This window comes from Sylvia atricapilla, chromosome 2, assembly GCF_009819655.1.
Source record: "Sylvia atricapilla isolate bSylAtr1 chromosome 2, bSylAtr1.pri, whole genome shotgun sequence".
NCBI classification, from domain to species: domain Eukaryota; kingdom Metazoa; phylum Chordata; class Aves; order Passeriformes; family Sylviidae; genus Sylvia; species Sylvia atricapilla.
The window spans coordinates 1,710,664-1,730,521 of record NC_089141.1 but is presented as its reverse complement, the minus strand read 5'-3'; the positions used below and the strand labels follow the sequence as shown (position 1 = coordinate 1,730,521).

At 45.7% G+C, this 19,858-nt stretch overlaps 2 non-coding genes across 2 annotated transcripts; one reads left to right on the top strand and one right to left on the bottom strand.

The window, feature by feature from the left end:
* Positions 1–19,084: 19,084 nt before the first annotated feature.
* On the top strand, positions 19,085–19,156 carry TRNAP-AGG (transfer RNA proline (anticodon AGG)). The gene has a single exon. It is a non-coding gene; the product is annotated as a tRNA-Pro (tRNA).
* A 237-nt stretch (positions 19,157–19,393) lies between these two features.
* On the bottom strand, positions 19,394–19,465 carry TRNAP-UGG (transfer RNA proline (anticodon UGG)). Its single transcript has one exon. It is a non-coding gene; the product is annotated as a tRNA-Pro (tRNA).
* Positions 19,466–19,858: the final 393 nt, after the last annotated feature.

The window sequence follows — 19,858 nt, the reverse complement described above, 5'->3', positions numbered from 1 at the left end:
TAATTTTCTAATTCCCCACCCCTCACCTTGAAAAAGTCACAGATTGGGGTTTTTTTCAACCCCTGGAGAGGAAGAGAAATTATCTAATTCCCCCATATCTACCCAAAGAACTGTGAGCTTGGCATGCAATTGCACCTTTTTTATTTGAAGAGGTAATAGTGCCTTTTTCCACTCAGTCCAGCACAGATTACACTTGCAAGAGCAATTTGCAAGGGGACAAGAAGGACACACTTCGGGGCAGATGTGATGTTTACAGCTCTACTGAGCTCTGGGTGACTGATCAAACCACCAACAAAGTGGCCTCCTAAAAACAGGAGCTGTTTTTAACTCAGAGATCTCTTTGCTCTTCACCTCAAGGCTGTTTGCAGCCAGCCCCATGCTGCCACACAGGAAACACTCCCATCAGACACCTCAAAGACTCTGGATTTAGGGATGGGAACAGGCAATTTTAACTGTCCATAAACCTCTGAGTATCCAGCTCACTTTTTTTTCCAGTTTTCCCATGCAGGAAACAAAGACATCCACCTTACTCTGCTGCCAGCCTGAAGCTCTCTCTAGGAGCACAGCAGCCTGGTTTAGGGGTACAGGAGCACAACACCCTGGTTTAGGGGTACAGGAGCACAGCAGCCTGGTTTAGGGGTACAGGAGCACAGCAGCCTGGTTTAGGGGTAGCACATCCCCAAAAGACCTGCAGTGAGGAGTGGGAGCAAAGACAAGGAATAGAGGGTGGAGGAGCCGATTCCAGCTGCTGGAATTCTCTTGCTGCCTTCTGGATCTTCCTTCCCCCTCGCAGCCCCTGGGTGTCCCCAGCACCCTGCAGCCTCCCGGACTCCTCTCTCCTCTGCAGCTGCTTGCACTGCCCTGCACATTTGCAGCTCTAAATCTCCCCTCTGCCTTCATGCCCTGAGTCTCCTTTCTAACCCTTGGGTGTCTCATCGGGCACGGGTCTCTCCATCCTCCGGGTCTCCTTCTTTCCTGGGTGCTCCCCTCTCTCCTGCACTTACACCACCCCCGCCGGGTCTCAGCTCTCTCCTTCCCTAAATTCCCCCGGTTTTCCTTTCCCCTTTTCCATTCCCTCCGTTCTCCCTGCCCCGTGCATCCTCCTGTCTCTCCTTTATTCCTCGCAATCCTCCCAGTCTCCTTTCTCCCTCGCAGTCTCCAAGCCGCCTTTCTCTCTCTCTCTCTCTCTCTCTCTCTCCGGCATCTCCTCGTTCGGTTTTGCAACCTCTAAAAATCCTCTCTCAGTGAACTTCTCGGCGCTTTCCTCCTCCGGGATGCATCCATCCCCTCTCCATGGAATTCTTGCCAAAGCGCTGTTCTCGGCCAAGAACGAGGAGATGCCAGAGAAAGAGAGAGAGGCTCCCGGAGCCCGTCCCACCTCTCCCGGGCTCCAGCCCGTCGTGATCCCCGCTTACCTCGTCCCGGGGACCGCTGTGCCGAGCCGGCCCCGGAGCAGCTTTATATATTCAACCCCTCGGCTTTGATATGCGGAGTGATGTCAGCTCGGATTAGCATAACAAAAAGCCCCGCGGATGCTCCCGCGGGCAGGACGGGGCTCGGCGCATCCCCTCCCCGGCCTCGGGGGCTGCCGGGGGCACGGAGGGGCTCCGGGCTGTGATTCTAATGAGAGGTTAATGATTAGCAGCGATTAGCCATTAGTGTGTTTTGGGCGGAACGTGAGCGCTCCCGAGGATGCTCCGCGCTCCGCGCTCGGTGACAGTCCCCTCTCGGGAAAAGGACAGGGATATTTGTCACTGCCACGGAGATTTGGATCTCCTGCGAGGACGAGGAACCACAGCCCGGGGCGGTCCCTGCCCGTGTCGTACCTCAGCCCGCAGGTGCCACTACTTCTTCTCTGATCTGTCCGTACCCGGTGGAAAGAGATGCTGAGGTCCCGGTTTTTGGTTTCAGGTCGGTTTCGGGGGTTGGAGGTTTGGGGATTGCCTGCTAGAGAAAGAGGAAGGAAAATGCAAAAAGAAGGGGGAAAAGGGAAAAAAAAAAGGGGGAGGGGAAGGAAAAGTAGTAGTAAAAAAAAAAAAAAAAAAAAAAAAAAAAAAAAAAAAGGGAAAAGAAAAATGAGAAAAGAAAATTAAAAAGTTAAAAGAAAATAGAAGGGGAAAGGGGAAAGGGGAAAGGAGAAAGGAGAGGAAGGGAAGGGAAGGGAAGGGAAGGGAAGGGAAGGGAAGGGAAGGGAAGGGAAGGGAAGGGAAGGGAAGGGAAGGGAAGGGAAGGGAAGGGAAGGGAAGGGAAGGGAAGGGAAGGGAAGGGAAGGGAAGGGAAGGGAAGGGAAGGGAAGGGAAGGGAAGGGAAGGGAAGGGAAGGGAAGGGAAGGGAAGGGAAGGGAAGGGAAGGGAAGGGAAGGGAAGGGAAGGGAAGGGAAGGAAGGGAAGGGAAGGGAAGGGAAGGGAAGGGAAGGGAAGGAAAGGAAAGGAAAGGAAAGGAAAGGAAAGGAAAGGAAAGGAAAGGAAAGGAAAGGAAAGGAAAGGAAAGGAAAGGAAAGGAAAGGAAAGGAAAGGAAAGGAAAGGAAAGGAAAGGAAAGGAAAGGAAAGGAAAGGAAAGGAAAGGAAAGGAAAGGAAAGGAAAGGAAAGGAAAGGAAAGGAAAGGACTGGCTTCTGAACATAAGGCTTCATGAGTCTGCATTTAAGACATCTGTCAGCTATGGTCTCTGAAAAAACAGATGCTGGTTGCAAAAGTACTTGTGTAATTTTTTTCATTTGGTTTAATTGTGGGTTTCAGGTGAAAAGAAAGAAGAGAATGCTTTAGTCCCTGGATCAAGAGGCTCAGAACAGTTTCCTTATGGTCTATTTTCAGGACAGCTATTTATATAGGATTTTTTTTTTAATGTCTCTGTCCCTGTGCTAATTGCAGTCATATATGCAAGTCACAAAAGGTCCTGTGTGAACTGCAAAGAACCCTGTCTGCACAGTCCCAAATTCCCCAAGTGACTGTATTATTTGTTTAAGACCAGGTTTTGCCAGCAGCTTTGCACAGTAACTCCATTTTTCTTTCCATTTTCCATGTGACAGTTGCCCAGAAGTCCTCAAATTGCTCCAAACTACCATTTCCCTGTCCCTTCTTCCATCCCACTGACCCCCAAAAATGTGTACCTATGAGGAGGTTTTGTCAGGGTTCTCCAAGGAGGACTTATTTACATGGGGAAATTGCCTGGATTACCTATTGCAGTCTGACTTGCTGTGCAAACGCTCTGATTTCTCTATAAATAGCCTTTTTCCAAATTACCTTAATCTTTAAAGGGCAGTAGGGAAAATGCAACAGGAGTAGAAGTAGTAAATCGTGGCAGTTGTAATACTCATGCAGCAGGCACCTGCTGTGCTCAGAACTGTGCAAAAAACACAGCCAGATGAGTCCTACCACGGGATCTTCATGGTCTTAATATTGGTGCTGAGATGTGACTGGCCTTAACAGGTGCTGAGAGGTGGAATATGGAAAGAAAGAGATGGTTCCAACCTGTGCATTTTTCTTGGGTGCTAACGTTTTGTTCAGGCTCAAAATCACAGAATCATTAAGGTTAGAAAATCCCTGTAAGGTCATTGAGTCCAGAACTGCCAGGGCCACTCTATGCCATGTCTGACATGTGAAGGAATCATTTAAAAAATGGCACTGGAGTACAAGTATCTACTCATTGCAGTGTCCGTGGGAGCTGCTTCCCACACCTACCCCAACACTGCCTTTCAAAGGCTAAGAAAAACCAGCTGTCAACTCCTCTCTCCAAAGCTGTGTGCTCTCTTCTTCAGGGAAGGGAAAGCTCTCCTCCACCCTCAAGTCCAGTAGCCTCTCCTTTGCTGCAGTGCTGGAGCTGGAGTTCTCCTTGCAGGGGGGATAGCCGTGGGTGCATAATTAATTGCAGTGATTTGCGAGAGTGGAGAGAATGACACCACCTGGAAAGGATAAAATGCCTGAAGAGTAATTTTAAAATAAAAGGAATAATGTAAAATGTTCAAGGGGATGCCTTTCATTGTCGTCCCTGCTTTGCAGCTGCTGGCTGAGAGTAGAAACACCTCATCATAAGCAAGATATTTGTTGGACGTGCCTGTTTCTTCCCAATTTTATTCTAGTCTCTGATCCCAACATTCATTCTGACTCCGTGATGTGAAGCAGGGAGCAGGAGAAAGCTGTGCCAGGTTTTGCTCTGAGTCATGGGTCTTGGGACAATCTCATGCAAGGCAGCAGGAGGACCAGGGCTTTTGGAGAGGTTTTCAGACAAGACTGACTTCCAAAAAAAGAGGGTGGACTTTTTGCAGGACTTAAGGCAGCCATCCCTGCTACTGTATATCTCCTAAGCAGATATTCCAATCCTTATAATGCTTTAAAAAAAAATATTTCTGTAGCCTAAGTGGAAGCTGAACATCTCTGCAAACCCATCTGTTACCAAAGGAGCTGAGCATTTCTGAAGATCCAGACACAAATCTTCCTACTGAAAGGACATTCTTCTCCCAGGTAACAAGCAATAGAACAAGAGGAAATGACCTCAGGTTGTGCCAGAGGAAGTTTAGATTGGGGATTAGGAAAAAATTCTTCCTCAAAATGGTTGCCAAGACCCAGAACAGGCTGCCCAGGGCAGGGGTAGAGTCTCCATCCCCAAAGGGATGTAAAAGATGTGTAGATGTGGCACTTGGGGACATGAGTTAATGGTGATCTTGACAGTGCTGGGAGAATAGTTGGACTTCATGATCTTACAGATCTTTTCCAACCCAAATGACTCAGTGATTTTACGGTTCTATGACACATTTTTAGACTAGGCAAAGCAAAGCAAGACTGAGATGGGCCATGGTTCACCTTGGTTAGTTGTAGTCCATGGCCTTGAGCAGAGAATGCACAACCCCCAGACTGGAGGAGGATCTCAAAGCAACCCACAGTGCCCCAGTTCAGCCAAGTATTTCTGTTTGCAGCTGTGAAAAAAGCTGCTTTTTTGATGGAAATTTAGGACAGCAAGGAGATTAATGGCATGATCACCTTATGACCTAGCTTGGCGAGAGCTGGCAAGGTGGCAGAGAAAGTAGCAAAGAAGGTACCATTCTTTGAAACTCAGACTGGAACAATTTGGATAAGGAAAACTGCCACACTACACTAGTCTGTAGCTGGACAGATAAATATGGCCATATTGGACACCCAAACTCAACCAAACTAGAACTGAAACAGGTCCTCAGATGAGGAAGGGATAGGTTGGATTCAAACCCAAGCAGAGATCTCAGCCAGTGATGCTCAATTCAGAGAGCAGACATATCCCTGGTCAAGGAGCTGGGCAGTGTTAAAACCCAGACTAATCAGTTGTCTGGACCCAGGGAGTTTCAAACCCACTATATAAAAAGGTTCCAAAGAATAAAACACATTTCTTGTCTTAGGATCAAGAGGACCCAAGTCATGATTTCTGTCTCCAACCTACAACTGCATGTAACAGAAAACTCCTCCCAAATATACCCTGGGCTATGTAATCATAAACCATAGACTGTACCAGACTTTTATGTTTTTACCTGAAATCTTCTTTGCTTTTCACAGGAGTCAATTCATACATCTCTCTGACTTGATCCTTCGCTGACTTGGAAACATAGATTTTGAAGCAAATCTCTACATCTCAAGTGGGGTCTACTTTTCAAGCATCCATGTCCCATTTAGTCCCTGCTAAATACTCTAGGTGCCATTTTCTCCCCTCTGGGACACAACTGTGAATACTCAGAGTTCCTCATCTGCACTGCTTGGTGACCAGCACAAAAAAAAAAAAACAGGGTCTCTGATTTAGGTAGGCATTCTTTAAGACATTCTTGAGAGGTCCAGCCTGAGTTATCTTCTCTTTCAATTGGTTTCATTAAAGAATGATCATTAAGCAGATGCTATGGAAACCTTTCATCCTTTCCTGGAAGCTCCCAGGCTTGGTTGTTATGCTCTTATCCTAAACTGCCAGGAACACACTCGAGATGAATCCTTTTTGTTGGCAGCAGCAGTGATGTTTTTTTCCCCCCTTGAGTGATATCTCTGCAATCCTGATGTGATTTCTCTCTGATTCAATCTTATGGTTCTGTTAGGTTTTCTGTTTACCTACAAACAGGTTTGGGTTTGTTTTCCATATTGGGGTATGTTTGTCATAAAAACATTGTGGAACAGGTGCTGAGCAAAATTATATCACTTTTAAGGTTGTAATATGGATTCATGGCCTGACTCAGCCACGAGTTACTTGAATTTTATTTCAGAGCCATTTCAGGGATTAATTATAGGCTGGCACAAAAGCTTAGGCAGGCATTTGTTCCTTTTTGCTGCTAGGTGCCATCTCTCTCGAATAACAAAGGCTGCTACATATCACTTATTCACTTAATTGTGTGGAATCTACAGAACAAATATCCATGAAGATATTTTCAGTGAGGAACTCTGTGGGGTAAATATTCATGAAGTTTGTTCTTTCCTGAGCCAAATACAAGGCATATTTGAAACTTTCTTCACAGAGTCAAGTACCTGTCAGCATGAGTACAGGAATTTCATTGAGGTGAAATGTGGGGAAAAGAAATGGGGTCTTGTTTGAGCCACCTTCCTTGGGCATATCCTCACAGCCACCACTGCTGATAGACTTGGAAGCTGAGCTGCAACGGGGAGAGGCCCCAAAAACCTGAAGACAGCACAGAAAATTGTGTCTTCTGATCCCGTGTCCATCCCTTGTCCTCCCCAACCCGTGTGAGCTGAGTTCAAAGCAGAAGTCTGGATGTCTCTAGAGGGTGTGCCTGACAAGGGGTGGTCATAGTGGCATCACTTTGCTGGGGTTATGATGCTGCTTCAGCAGCTCACAGAGCCTTGGGACATGAGTCCTACAGGGGACATCCCATCCCACTTGCCTAACATGCTGTTTCCCTGGAAGTGAAGGTTGTTATACTAAATCAATAAGAAATAATACAACCAAACAGCATACCACCCTCAGAGTAAATAATGTCTTGAAAATACCTGATCTAAATCTACCCTCTTTCAGTTTAAAAGGTTTTTTTTTTTTTCTTCCATCATTATCTTCCCATGTTAAAATCACTCTTCAAATCTTTTATAAACCCTCTTTAAGTACAAAAAGACAACAATGAGGTGTCCCCAGAGGCTGCTCCAGGCTGAGAATCCCTGGCTCTAGAACAGAGGGGCTGCAGCTTCATCAGAGCATCCTCACAGCCTCCTCTTGACTCACTCCAGCAGCTTTGCATCCTTCTGATGTCGGGGTCTCTAAATCTGGAATCTGGGCTCCCACCAGAGCCAAAAGCAGAGGGGCAGAATCACCTCCCACGAACTGCTGGTAAATAGTATTTAAACACATATTTTTAATAGCTGGTAAATAGTATTTAAACGTGGCCACAAAGGCATCAGGCTTCTGTGAATTGTTCCAATCTGCTGGGTTGGTGTAGCTGCCTGATCCAACAAAGCCACAGGCAGCCCATGGGACCACCCTGCCTGGAAACCCCAGAAGGTTGGATGTCATCCCAAAGGATGCATTCATACACAGGCTGAGGGCTCTAGGCTGCAAACATTTTGGGGATATATTCCCTGTCTCTCTCCAGAACAGAGATCTAACCCAGTGTTTTCTTGTCTCTCAGTTTTTGAATCTAGTCCCTGGTTGGCTCAGGGGGAAAGTTCTGCTAGAATCAACAGGACACAATCACTTGTGAAAAGCCACAGCCTCGATAAACTACAATAATTCATGTTCACTGAGGAGCTACTTCTCACTGCTCTGTTTATCCCTCCCACAGCTGTGATAACAGCAAGACTTTTGCTGCAAGAACAACCCAGGACTTGCTACTTTCATATGAAAACATAACAGCTTCCCTTACTGACTCATCCTAATGCTCTGTGGGACAACTCCTATATTTTTACACTTTTTTAACATTTCGTGCTTCCCTGTTCTTCTGTCTTCTGCTCTTTTTTTTTTCCTTCAGCACTAAAAGTGTTCTTTGTTCTTTGGTTGTTGCTTGTTTTGGTGGTTTGGGGTTTTTTGGGTTTTTTTATTTAAACTGTAGAAGGTGAGCCAGGGAAGGAGCACATCAGAGCACGTTAATGGCAAGCCAGCAGTTTTGCTGCTGGCAGATAGATATGTGGCAGAAAGCATCTCTGAATAAACAATAACTAACAGAAAACAAAAATACTAAAAATAAAAGCAGCAGAAAGCTTACTTTCATTCAAGCAGGCCAAAAAAAAAAAAAAGTAAAATTTTGGCAAGAAATAATCTGAGAAAGTGCCTGAAGAGCTGGAAGTAAGTTCTGTATCATACAGAACAGCCAAAAATGTGTTTGGCCACAAACAGCATGTGATGCATTGCAAAAAGCTTCAAGAGGAGATATTTAAAGGGTGGGATGGTTGGCATGGAGAGGAAAAAGGGGGGAGGCATTGTTGTGGGAGGAATATCTTCAGCCTTCAAGCAACAGCCACTAAAACATCCCAAATGCTCTGCCTTCCCTGAGGTGACAAGGCTTGAAAGTTGTCTTTTGAGGGATAATATAATCTCATTTAAAATGATTTTCAACTGTTCCTTTCATAGTGAGAAGGAAAAGCCCCAAAGAAAGGGCCTGATTCGGGGATGTCAGTAAGTTCTGGATTAATGGGGTTTGGATTGGACCCGTGGTGTGAAAGACAATGCTCCAATCTTGCCATAAATTAGGAGACTTCCATTAACGTTTTATATTTCCTTTAATTTATTTAAGCACTACACCAAGAAAGTCAGCAGCCCATAGGTCTCAGGATTAAGAATGAACTGGCCAAGACAGCAGCAGACAAAACTTGCACCAGTGTAAATCAAAGCTTCCATAAGTCATACCATACTCAAGAAACCATGGGTGAGTCAAGCAATAAAATGTGACCATTTTTTGCTTTATTGTCTTATTCTCAGCTCTCACTTTCTGCTGGAGCCAAACATAATTTCTCCTTTGTCTTTTTAAGAGGTCCTGGAGACAGGGGACCAAACTTATTGCAAACCCAGGGTCTAGAGTGGCAGTTCAGGAGCTGGGATTGGCAAGAATCTCACAAATGTTTTTTCCTCCTTTTATGGCCAGATAATAACAAAAAAGAGATCCAGAAGCTTAACTACTTCTTTTCTTAATATCGGAAATTGTGTAATTCGAACTTAATCATGTTGGAAAAGGCTGCACCTCCACCTTATTAGACCCACATCATGAAAAATTATTGCATCCAGCATTGTTTTGCCCTATATAATTTGAGTTTTTCCACATATGGATGTCCATCCTGGAAAGAGATGTGGTCATTTTTCCCATCTCAGGGTGCAAAGAGTCATGGCAAGTCCTGCAGAGGGGATGGTTCAGCATCTCATCTTCCCTAGCATGGGGCTGCCATGGATACAGTTTTCACCAGGATGAATATTTAATCTTTGAAAGTTCATCTTGGCAAGTAGCTCTTTTCCCATCCAGTCATGGAATCCTCCTCCTCAGGCCTTTTGAGCATACAAAGTGCTTCTCTTCTCTTCTCTTCTCTTCTCTTCTCTTCTCTTCTCTTCTCTTCTCTTCTCTTCTCTTCTCTTCTCTTCTCTTCTCTTCTCTTCTCTTCTCTTCTCTTCTCTTCTCTTCTCCTCTTCTCTTCTCTTCTCTTCTCTTCTCTTCTCCTTCCCTTCCCCTTCCCTTCCTTCCCTTCCCCTTCCTTCTTCCTTCCCGTCCCTTCCCTTCCTCCCTTCCCTTCCCTCCCTTCCCTTCCCTTCCCTTCCTTCCCTTCCTTCCCTTCCTTACCTTCCTTCCTTCCCTTCCCTTTTCCTTCCCTTCCCTTCCCTTCCCTTCCCTTCCCTTTCCTTTCCTTCCCTTCCCTTCCTTTCCTTCCATTCCCTTCCCTTCCCTTCCCTCCTATTCTTCCCTTCCCTTCCCTTCCCTTCCCTCCTTCCTTCCTCTTCCTTCTCTCTTCTCTTTCTTCTATCTCCCTTCTGCCTTCTCTCTCTTCTCTTCTCTTTCTCTTATCTTCCTCTTCTCTTTCTTCTCTATTTCTCTTCTTCTCTTCTTTCTCTTCTCTTCTCTTCTCTTCTCTTCCTACTACAATCATGACTCTGACATGATTTCCATTATAACCCTGACTGTATTTGGAGAGGAGATGGAGGGTTGTGGGTTTTTTTTCCATTTGGTCTATAATTAGATCATTAAAACTCATGCTGTGCTAAAATTCAGCTGCCACTAACTCATGTCCCCCAGTTGCCACATCTACACAGCTTTTAAATCCCTCCAGGGATGGGGACTCTGCCCTGGGCAGCCTGAGCCAGGGCTCCAGAGCCCTTCTGAGGAAGCAATTTCCCCTCTTATCCAATTCAAATCTCCCCTGCCAAAACTTGAGGTTTATTTCTTCCTTTTTAATTCTTGTTCTCTTGGAGTAGAGTCTCCACCCTTCAGGGAGTTGCAGAGGGGGAGAAGATCCCCCAGGAGCCTCCTTTTATCCAGAGGGAGCCTCCCCAGCTGCCCTTCATAGGAGTCACGCTGTAGATCTGAGCACAGCACAGACACAGCTGACTCATGGACAAGGATTTACCGGGGGTAAAAACACCCACCATGAGGACACACTGCAGCAGGGAAGGCAGAATGGGAATGAGATTCACCAGCTCTGAAATGCTAAAGAGAAAAGGCCTGATGAAGAGGAGTAACACTGTCTTGCAGTCGTAGTGGAATGGAGCAAGCGCACTTCCAGTTCAGCCCATCTTCTTTAGATGCCTCCTCTAGCCTGGAAATAAACACTTTTCTGATGTGGTGCCTCCCTATATCTAATTTTTTTTTTAATCTCAACATAATTTTTTATACTTAAGCACCTAGGTCTAAATACAGTCAAATCAGAGCGAGGTTGATTCTGATGGCATTGGGGGAGCTTTTCTTCCATGGATTTTCTTCAACTGTCTTGCAGTTGTAGTGGAATGGAGCAAGCGCAGTTCCAGTTCAGCCCATCTTCTTTAGATACCTCCTCTAGCCTGGAAATAAACCCTTTTCTGATGTGGTGCCTCCCTATATCTAATTTTTTCTAATCTCAACATAATTTTTTATACTTAAGCACCCAGCTAAATCAGAGCGAGGTTGATTCTGATGGCATTGGGTGAGCTTTTCTTCCATGGATGCTGCTTTGATGGTCTCCCATGGCACTCATGCAGCTCTGTGAGCAAAAGCTGATGGTGTAGACATGTCCAGGCTCCAAAGAACACAACAGATGTCTCAGTGCCTAGGATGCTACAAGAGACTCGTGGGAAAGCATCCAATCCCAGATTTATCCCCAGTTCAGTTTGAAGAAAAGCATGTTCCCTCCTGGACCTGCTCATCTGTCCCCTCTGCCTGGGACAGAAGGGGTGGAAGAGATGGAGAAAGCACACTTCATTAAAGCAATGCAGCACAAAACCTGGACACGTGTTCTGATCTGGAAAGCAAGTGTAATAGCACTTCCCCAGCCTGCAGGGACACAGTGAGAGGTCGTTAAAAGACTTCTGCAATGATCAGATATTTCAGCCATGAACATCCTCCTGAGAGCTTAAAATTGATGGGATGAGGTATCGTGACTGTACAAAACTCTAATCTATCAAAGCAATAATCTATGGAAGAGAGACACTTTACAACACAGTTACACAGCAGATGGTAAGTGACTTATGATGTATTTCACCAATTGTACACAGGAAAACAGCATTAATAAAATATGCTGACATGACAGATTAATAGCTTAGACCTGCAATCCAGGAGAGGTTACACTGGCCTATCCTTCCTCTGGGGTTCTTAACAAGAAGGAATTAAATAAATATTACAAGCTGAAGATTAAGTGCAAGTAATATTAAAGCAAGGCTTTGGTCTGCATGGAGACTGTAAAAGTGGTATCATGGGGCTCAATGTTTATTGTGCTGCAGTGACACCACTGTGACATAAAGTGTGGCTCCTGCTGCTCGTGCTGCCAACCCATCCCAGGATCTGAGAAGCCAGATGTGCTCCTCTTGGCTGTGGCACCACCCCTGACAGCATCATGGGCCTGATCCTTCTCATCCTTTGCATATCACTGTGATCACTCTCATCTTGAAAAAGCCCTAAAAAAAATTGCCAAAAGGGTGGTGGTTTCTTTGTTTCTTTGGGGTTTTTTTTTTGTTTCTTTTAAATTTTTTGGATGTGAAGCACAAAATCTTGCTGGAGTTTATCACTGCTAAATAATTTATTGCCAGGCACATGATTTCACCTCGTGTCCATATTCCTCTCTTTCCCCTTCCTGTTTGGATTCCAACAGAGCCTGGGTGGAGATAAAGGAACAACAGGGGTTATTCAGGCCAGATAATTTAAAGCACCTTGAGAATTGGAACTTCCACAGTGGAAAGAGAAGATGCTCCAAAGGGCAATTGAGAGGCCTGGAGCTGAGGTCAGAGCTGACTTTTTGGTTGGAAGCTGCTGTGTTTCAGGTGATGGCTGGTCCCATCCCAACCCTGACCATGAAACTTTTCCCCCAAAAGGTTCTATTTGCTTCACCTTCTCCAGCATTCAAGGAAGTGGATGTCTGATTCAGTTGGCTCTCCTTCCTCTGAAGGTGATGGACAGTGCTGTCCCTACCAAATCACTGCTCTGCAGGGGTCTGGAATAAACCTTTCCCATTTCAGACTAGCAAAATCCACAACACCACAAGAGAATTCTGGAAATTTGGATCTCTGTTATGGAAAAAGCAAAAGAGAAAGGAGGAAAGGAAGGAAAAAAACATGAGTGGGAGGAAATAAAAGGAAAAAAAGAAAAGAATGAAAGAGAGAGGGAGAGAGAGGAAGAAGGAAAGCATGAAGAAAGCTACCTTTATTTTTTGTGGCATTAAATTTAAAACACCACGCTGGTGGCAATATATTGGTCTCACTACACAAAGACAGTAAGATCCAGCTAGCTCATAATTCTGCCAATAAAGATCATGATTTGTCAATAAAAATTAAGGCAGTCACTGATCCACAGTCTAGATTTCCTGCTTGGAGTGGAATTGTAAAATATGATGATCAAATTTGGTGCAAAACTGAGCAAATGTGCAAGCTAAGCCAAGCAAAAGCATACTCCTCCTCTTGCCACTGTCATGTGGAGCCAGACAGGACCAGGTTCTTCATCAGAACACCCCAAACCACCTACAGCCATTGTGAAGAAAATCCCATTTTTTAAGCTGTAACGTAAAGTCTTTACTCATGATTTTATGTGTAACTTTTTTGGCAACTTAGGAAAAGAGGCACTGTGGGGCTTGACTGAAAACTGATGACACAATCTCTCCCTGCTCTTAGCGTTTTGGCATGCAGCACAAAAGCATTTCTGAAATCCCTGAAGTGTGTAGAACTGTACCTGGAATCTTTTTAGGACTAATATTAAAAGTGTATGGAAGGCTAGAGGTCTACTCAGAGGAGTGAACACCAAATGAGTTCTCCACTTTTCTATCAGTGAACAATAAAAGGCCAAGAGTCTTGTGTGATTTATTTTTGCCTCTGGTGGGAAAAAATGTTCAGAAAGTGTCTTCAACTCCATTTCAAACTAATTTGTTTGGTGATTTCTCAAAAAGCCTTAAAAATTTTGGCAAACTCCTAAGCATGACTGCAGGCCTTGTTTAATCAGTTCCTAATCCCACCACTGAGCCCTGGTCTTCCAGAAACACATGCCAAATAAAATGTTTGGAAAAAAAAATACATGTGGTCTTTACTTAGAAGTCTTAAGGCTATCCAGATCATAAATTTGTTTTGGGGTGTGTGGGAATACTTATTTACTCCCAGCTGATTGTTTTCTTTGTGGGAGCTTTTCAGCCAAGTTAGAAAGCCAGAAAGTGCTGATTGTAGTAAAGACATAATATACCTTTAAGTAAGAGCTGAGGGTACTCACCAAAACTTATCCTCAGATAAAAAAAATGAAAAAATATATAAGAAATATTCATTCAAACATCCTGAGTTGATCCCACATCTTGGGCAGATGGGTGCTGAGGGAGGGATGGGTGGGATTCTGCCCCTCTGCTCCACTCAGGTGAGACCCCACCTGCAGAGCTGCCTCCAGGCTCTGAGCTCATACCTTGTGTTATGTGCAGAGGAAAGAGGCATTGTGCCTTTTTCACCTGGCATTTACAGCTTCTTCTCTTTGCTCCCAAACTTTAGGAAACTGAAGTGCAACGTGGCAAATTCAGGTCCTGGGAAAGAGTTTGAAGGAAAGCCCCACATCACTCCTCCATTCATCAAATCCCTCATCTCTTTGAACATGAACCACAATAAAACCAATATTAAAACAAAGGGGACACTAAATTAGCATCCTTAGTGAGTGCACCACACATGGGGTAGGAGACATCTGACCAAAAGCAGTCCTCACCCTGTCCCCTTGTGTTTGAACTAGTCATGTCCAGCTTACCTTGAAGTCAACATCTGAGGGACATTGGCACGCATTTTCTCCAGCGTGCAATGTCTAGACAAGACAGATGGACTGCTCTCCAAGAAACTCTCCAAACCAAAGACATCTGATTGCTGATGCAGGTAAGAACAATCTACGCCCAGGAGGAACCCAAAACCTTTCTTTTACAACATTGCTTCAACTACTAGCACCTAAAAATAACTCCTAGGCACTCCTTTACATGGATGAAGGTGGGATGGGTGAGTCTGTGGGGTACATGAAGAAGTAGGGAGTGCTGGACTCCAGATGCAGTGAAGAATATTCAGCAACAGTGGAAATGTGCAGGGTTAAACCAGCATTTAGGAGAATGCATTATCTGAGCAAAACCTTCCCAACATCAAGGAGCAGCAAACAAGCTGCAGGAAGAAAAGATGTGAAAACTGCACTGTTTGAGTAGAAAGAGTAATACTCTGCTTTCCTGTTGACAGGAGTCATATATTTCTCTTTGTGGGCACGGGTGAAAGGCAGGTCCCACACTTCCAGCATAAACCTCGCCATCCACAGCTGGTTGGGAAATCCTGATCTCTTGGCAAAGGCATTTTTGTAGCCCTGTGATGGCTCACGGAAAGGGAACTGACCCTGTTGAAACCCACTCTGAACCTCTGAAAAGTGAACTCTGGCTGCCAGGGCGAGATGCTTTGGAACTCAGGTTTGCAGGATTTAGCCCCAGGAGCAGGGCAAAATTCAACAAGAGGCACATAATTAACTTCAGATGTACCTGTCAAGATGTAACAGACACAGTCCTGGAGAGGAGCAGCATATTATTTGTTTCTCATAACATAGCAATTATCTTGTTGTAAGAGGGGCTCTCTCCAGTGCTCCCTTGCTGCCTCTTGTTTTCCTTCCACATTCATTCACACATTATTTAACTTTTGACTTGGACACAGCAGGTAAAAGCATTTAACAGCTTGGCTGCTCGCTCAGACAGAGCTGAGAAAGGGAGCGGGGAGGAGGAAGTGGCAATTTTTTTGCCTTAAATTTTCAAGGTTTCTGTGCTACATTTTTTTCTAAGGGAGGAGTGAAAGAAAAGGGAAGGGGTAGGGGGAGCAGGAAATGGCATTCCACAAAGGCAGAGTCACATTTTCCAGGATTATGACACGCTCTCTGCTGTCCCCAGCCTTCACTGGGAGACGCATTCCTGCTCCACAGCGGAGAAAAAGGTCAGTGGTAAAAAATTTTTGCAGGAACTCCATCATTGTCCTCGTGGGACACGTTCATTAGGAGGAAAGAGTCGAACGTCTCGCTCTGTCAACAGAAATCCACATCACAAACCGTGTTATTGGGGGAAGGTGGAGAGGGAGACCCATGGCCAGAGAGAGCCCATGACTTCATTTTGCTGGATTATTTTCCCCCTGGCTGCCTGGATACCTGTGGAGCAGGAGAGGATGGACAGATGGATGTTTTGCTGAACAAATTATAAAGGCAGGAGAGAGAGAGAGAAAACAGGGTGGATGTAATTTAAAGTGCTGGAAAAGCCTCTGGCCCAGGGGAAAATGAACTTTTAGTTTATATAAAGGAAAATACAACTCTATGACGCTGCCAATTGTAGATCTACCTGGACTTGCCCAAAGCAATAGTAGCAGCCAGGGGAATGTAACAGCATTGGCTCAGTAGTAGTCACTAAACAGAGGAAGGTTTTTGAAGTGGAGAAAAGTTCATCACTGCAATAATAACTCCATCGCCTGGATTCAAAATGAGACTGGCTGATAAAGTGGTCAAGCTTTGCTGGGAAGCACACATGGATGTGGAACAAGGGACTGATATGGAAAAATATGAAGCATATCTTCTCCAAAAGGGGTTGTTGATGCTGGTGAAAATGCCTCTTCCTGTTTAAACTGCTGTACACGAGGGAATTCCTCTGAGATAAAGGCCTGAGAGGATTGTTTGGAGAAAGAAAAATTATCAAAATCAGTGTGAAAGCTAATTGTGTTTCTCTTTTGTTAGACATGCACAAATACAGACATGCCAAATGCAAGTTCTACCCTTCACACAGCATCCCTGTAAGCAGGAAAGCAGCAAGTTCCACAAATCTCCAAATAATGTGGTTTGTCACTTTCCCCCCACACCCAAACTCGAAAAAAAAGGCTTTTTGACTGTGCTTGAGAAAAGGACTAAGTACTGGGAACTTGCATTGAGACCCCATGTCCAGAAAACTTTGAAGTGTTTTTGAGTTTGAGTTTTAAAATCTGCTTCTGGAATAGAAGAATTTTTCTGGCATTAAGTCGCCATTTGGTTTTGGTTTGTCTTCTATTTCTAAAAGAGCCACTAGCCTCAATCCTAAACTCACTTTTATCTTGTTTTTCACGTGGCTGAATCTTCCCCACCTTCCCCAAATCATATCACGCTCCTCACATCAAACAAGCCATTCCCTGTGAGTCTGGGCTGTCACATCCCACCAGTGACAGGACCACATCTGAGGCATCAACATTTACATGACACTGTTTACCCAGGCAGTGTCTCCACACTGAAGTTACCTGAAATGAGAAGACCATGCTCTGCTCCCTCTGATGTTTCCTCTCTTTTCTGTGCAGTTCAGAGCACGTGTGGCACAGAAATGTGGGATGAGATGTCCACACTACCAGCCGTGTGTGCTGACACTCAGAATCCTCCGTGTGCTGGGCTGATTCCCCACAAATGGCAGAAGGGGAGAGGGGATTCTGCCCCCTTTTTTCTGTTCAGGTTAGATCCCACCTGCAGAGCTGCCTCCAGCGCTGGGGTCCAACATCAGAAGGATGTAGAGCTGCTGGAGAGAGTCCAGAGGAGGTCTTGAGCATCTCTGCTCTGGAGACAGGCTGGGAGAGCTGAGGCTGTTCAGCCTGCAGAAGAAAGAACCTCAGAGTCACTGCCAGTGCCTAAAGGGGCAGCAAGAGAGCTGGAGAGAGACTTTGGGACAAGGGGCTCAAGTGACAGGACAAGGGGCAATGGCTTCCCATTGCCAGAGGGTGAGGTTAGATGGGATATTGGGCAGAAATTGTTAGCTGTGAGGGTGGTGAGGCCCCAGCACAGAATGACCAGAGAAGCTGTGGCTGCCCCATCCTTGAAAGTGTTCCAGGCCAGGTTGGGCATGTCTTGGGAGAGACCTGGTCTAGTGGAAGGTGTCCTTGTCCATGGCAGTGGGTTGGATTATGTCACTTTTTAAAAGTCTGTTTTAACCCAAATCATTCTATGGTTCTATTGCATGTTGCATTGTCCTTGAATGCCCAAATTGCTTTCTCCAAAAAAAAAAAGAAAAAAAAATCTTCAACTTTAATTTCTCTTAAAGTTCATACCCTTTAGAGCTGTTGAAATTTTCAGTGAAAATCTAAATTAATATTGTATTTGCTGGGGTTTCATCCTTACTCTTCTAACCACTGGTAGCAAAATCCTTGAACTTGGAGGCTACATGCACATTGAAAAAAGTTTTGTGGTGGATGAAAACTCCGTGGGAGGTCAATACCAGGGGATGAAAAGTCCGTGGGAGGTTAATATCAGTGGATGAAAAGTCTGTGGGAGGTCAATATCAAGCACTCATTTTGGGTGTATCTCTGTGAGTGGTGCCATATGTCTGGCACAGGTGTCACACAGATCCACGTGCTTTCCTTGAAACACGACAACCGAAGAAAAATCGTGGGGAAATCCAGTTGCTCTGGCTATCCACAGAGGCTGGAGGACGCTGGGGATGGAGCACGGAGTTTTTCCCTCGTGGCTCACCTGCAGGGCCCACTGAGTGAGCACTGAGAGTGTCTGTGGGGCTGGGTGCTGGGGAAAAGGTCCTGGAGAGGTGGCTGCCAGCACAGTCCAGGGATGCAGAGGTGCAACATCAGGGGTTTGTAGGGGGAGTGTTCAGGTGGGTGCAAAGGGCTCAGGTGTTAGCCAGGAAAACACATAAAATCACGTGCAGTGCTTTGTTGAGAGCTCTAGGAGTCGGGGTACAGACCCAAATCTAACTCCAACAGAAGACATGCACTATTATATTTTTCATTATACAACTCTGTGTTAATCATTAAGCCCACATTGTTCTATTGTATACACCCAAACATGAATTTTGGTAAATAGCTTCCCTTGTGATTCTCACGATTCTAGTTTAAGGTAATAATCACGTTCAGCTCCCAACAATCGTTACAATTATATCATCTATCAGATGATGATTAGGTACAGTTTCACACAACCTAGTAGAGAATAGCTTTATTTCTAAGATACATAGCCATAAGTACAAATCGTCCTAATCCTCCCTCTCCCCTGATTACCCAGGCAAAGTTATACTTGATTTGGTTAAAACAACAGCATGAAAGCAGTGAAGCTGAGGTTCTATTCCCCACCTTTGCAGCTGCAGAAATCCTTAACCCTGCCCTAACACAGGGAGCTGCTGATGACAGGGTGACAAGCGAGGTGTGAGAGTCCAGATCCTGAAGAAGCGGGGACATGCGATGGGTGCAGGGAGATGTGAGGATACAAGGCACTTGCAGAAGTGGGTGCAAGCAGAAGCGGGTCAGGGATGAGTGCTAAAGGGGAGAAAATGCCTACAGAAGTGGATGCGGGAGTAGAAAAATATCTGCAGAATTGGATGTAAGGTATGGAAGAGGGTGGGTAGGAGCCGGGACGGGTACGAAGGGGAGAAAAGGCTGCAGAGCAGGGGAGATCCGTGCAGGTCCGGGGCTGCCAGGGACTGTGGCTCCGTGCGAGCGCTGCCCACGGCCGAGAGCTGGCATCGGGGCAGGGATAAACTATGAGCGAAAACCCCACGAAACAACCGGCTCGTTGGTCTAGGGGTATGATTCTCGCTTAGGGTGCGAGAGGTCCCGGGTTCAAATCCCGGACGAGCCCGCTTTTAGTTTTTTTTTCTTTTTTTTTTTTTTTTTTTACCTCTCTACGCGCACAAGCAGATCGGGGCAGTGTTTGTATTTTTTTGTTTGTTTTTTTTGCGTTCAGAGCGCGTTTTGCCACGCCGCACTCAGGAATTCTCCTGGAAAACGAAAGTACAGCGGCGGGCAGCGCGCGTGGAAAGGGAACACGGCCCGAGGGGCAGGACGGGGAAAGAAAAAAAAAAGATTAAAGAAGAAAGGGCTCGTCCGGGATTTGAACCCGGGACCTCTCGGACCCAAACCGAGAATCATACCCCTAGACCAACGAGCCGGCCGCTGGAGTGTTCCTTTCGAAGCAGCTTTCTGTGAACAGCGCGGGCGGCGCTGTGGGGCCTGTGCGCCTCTCTGCGTGCAAAATCTCCGAATCCGAGATTCAAGAGCAGGTTGCTGCAAGCCTCGTCTAATTTGCTCTTCAACACTTCCCGGCACGGGACAGCCACAGCTTCCCCAAGAAACGTGGGTCAGAGTCCCAACACCCTCACAGCCGAGAATTTCTGCTCCATATCCCGCCTCACCGCGCCCTGTGGCGGCGGGACGCCATTCCCTTGTCCTGTCGCTTGAGCCCCTTGTCCAAAGGCCCTCTCCGGCTCTCTGACAGCCCCTTTAGGCCTGAGGGGCTCTAATCTCTCCCTGGAGCCTTCTCCAGACTGAACAGCCCCAATTC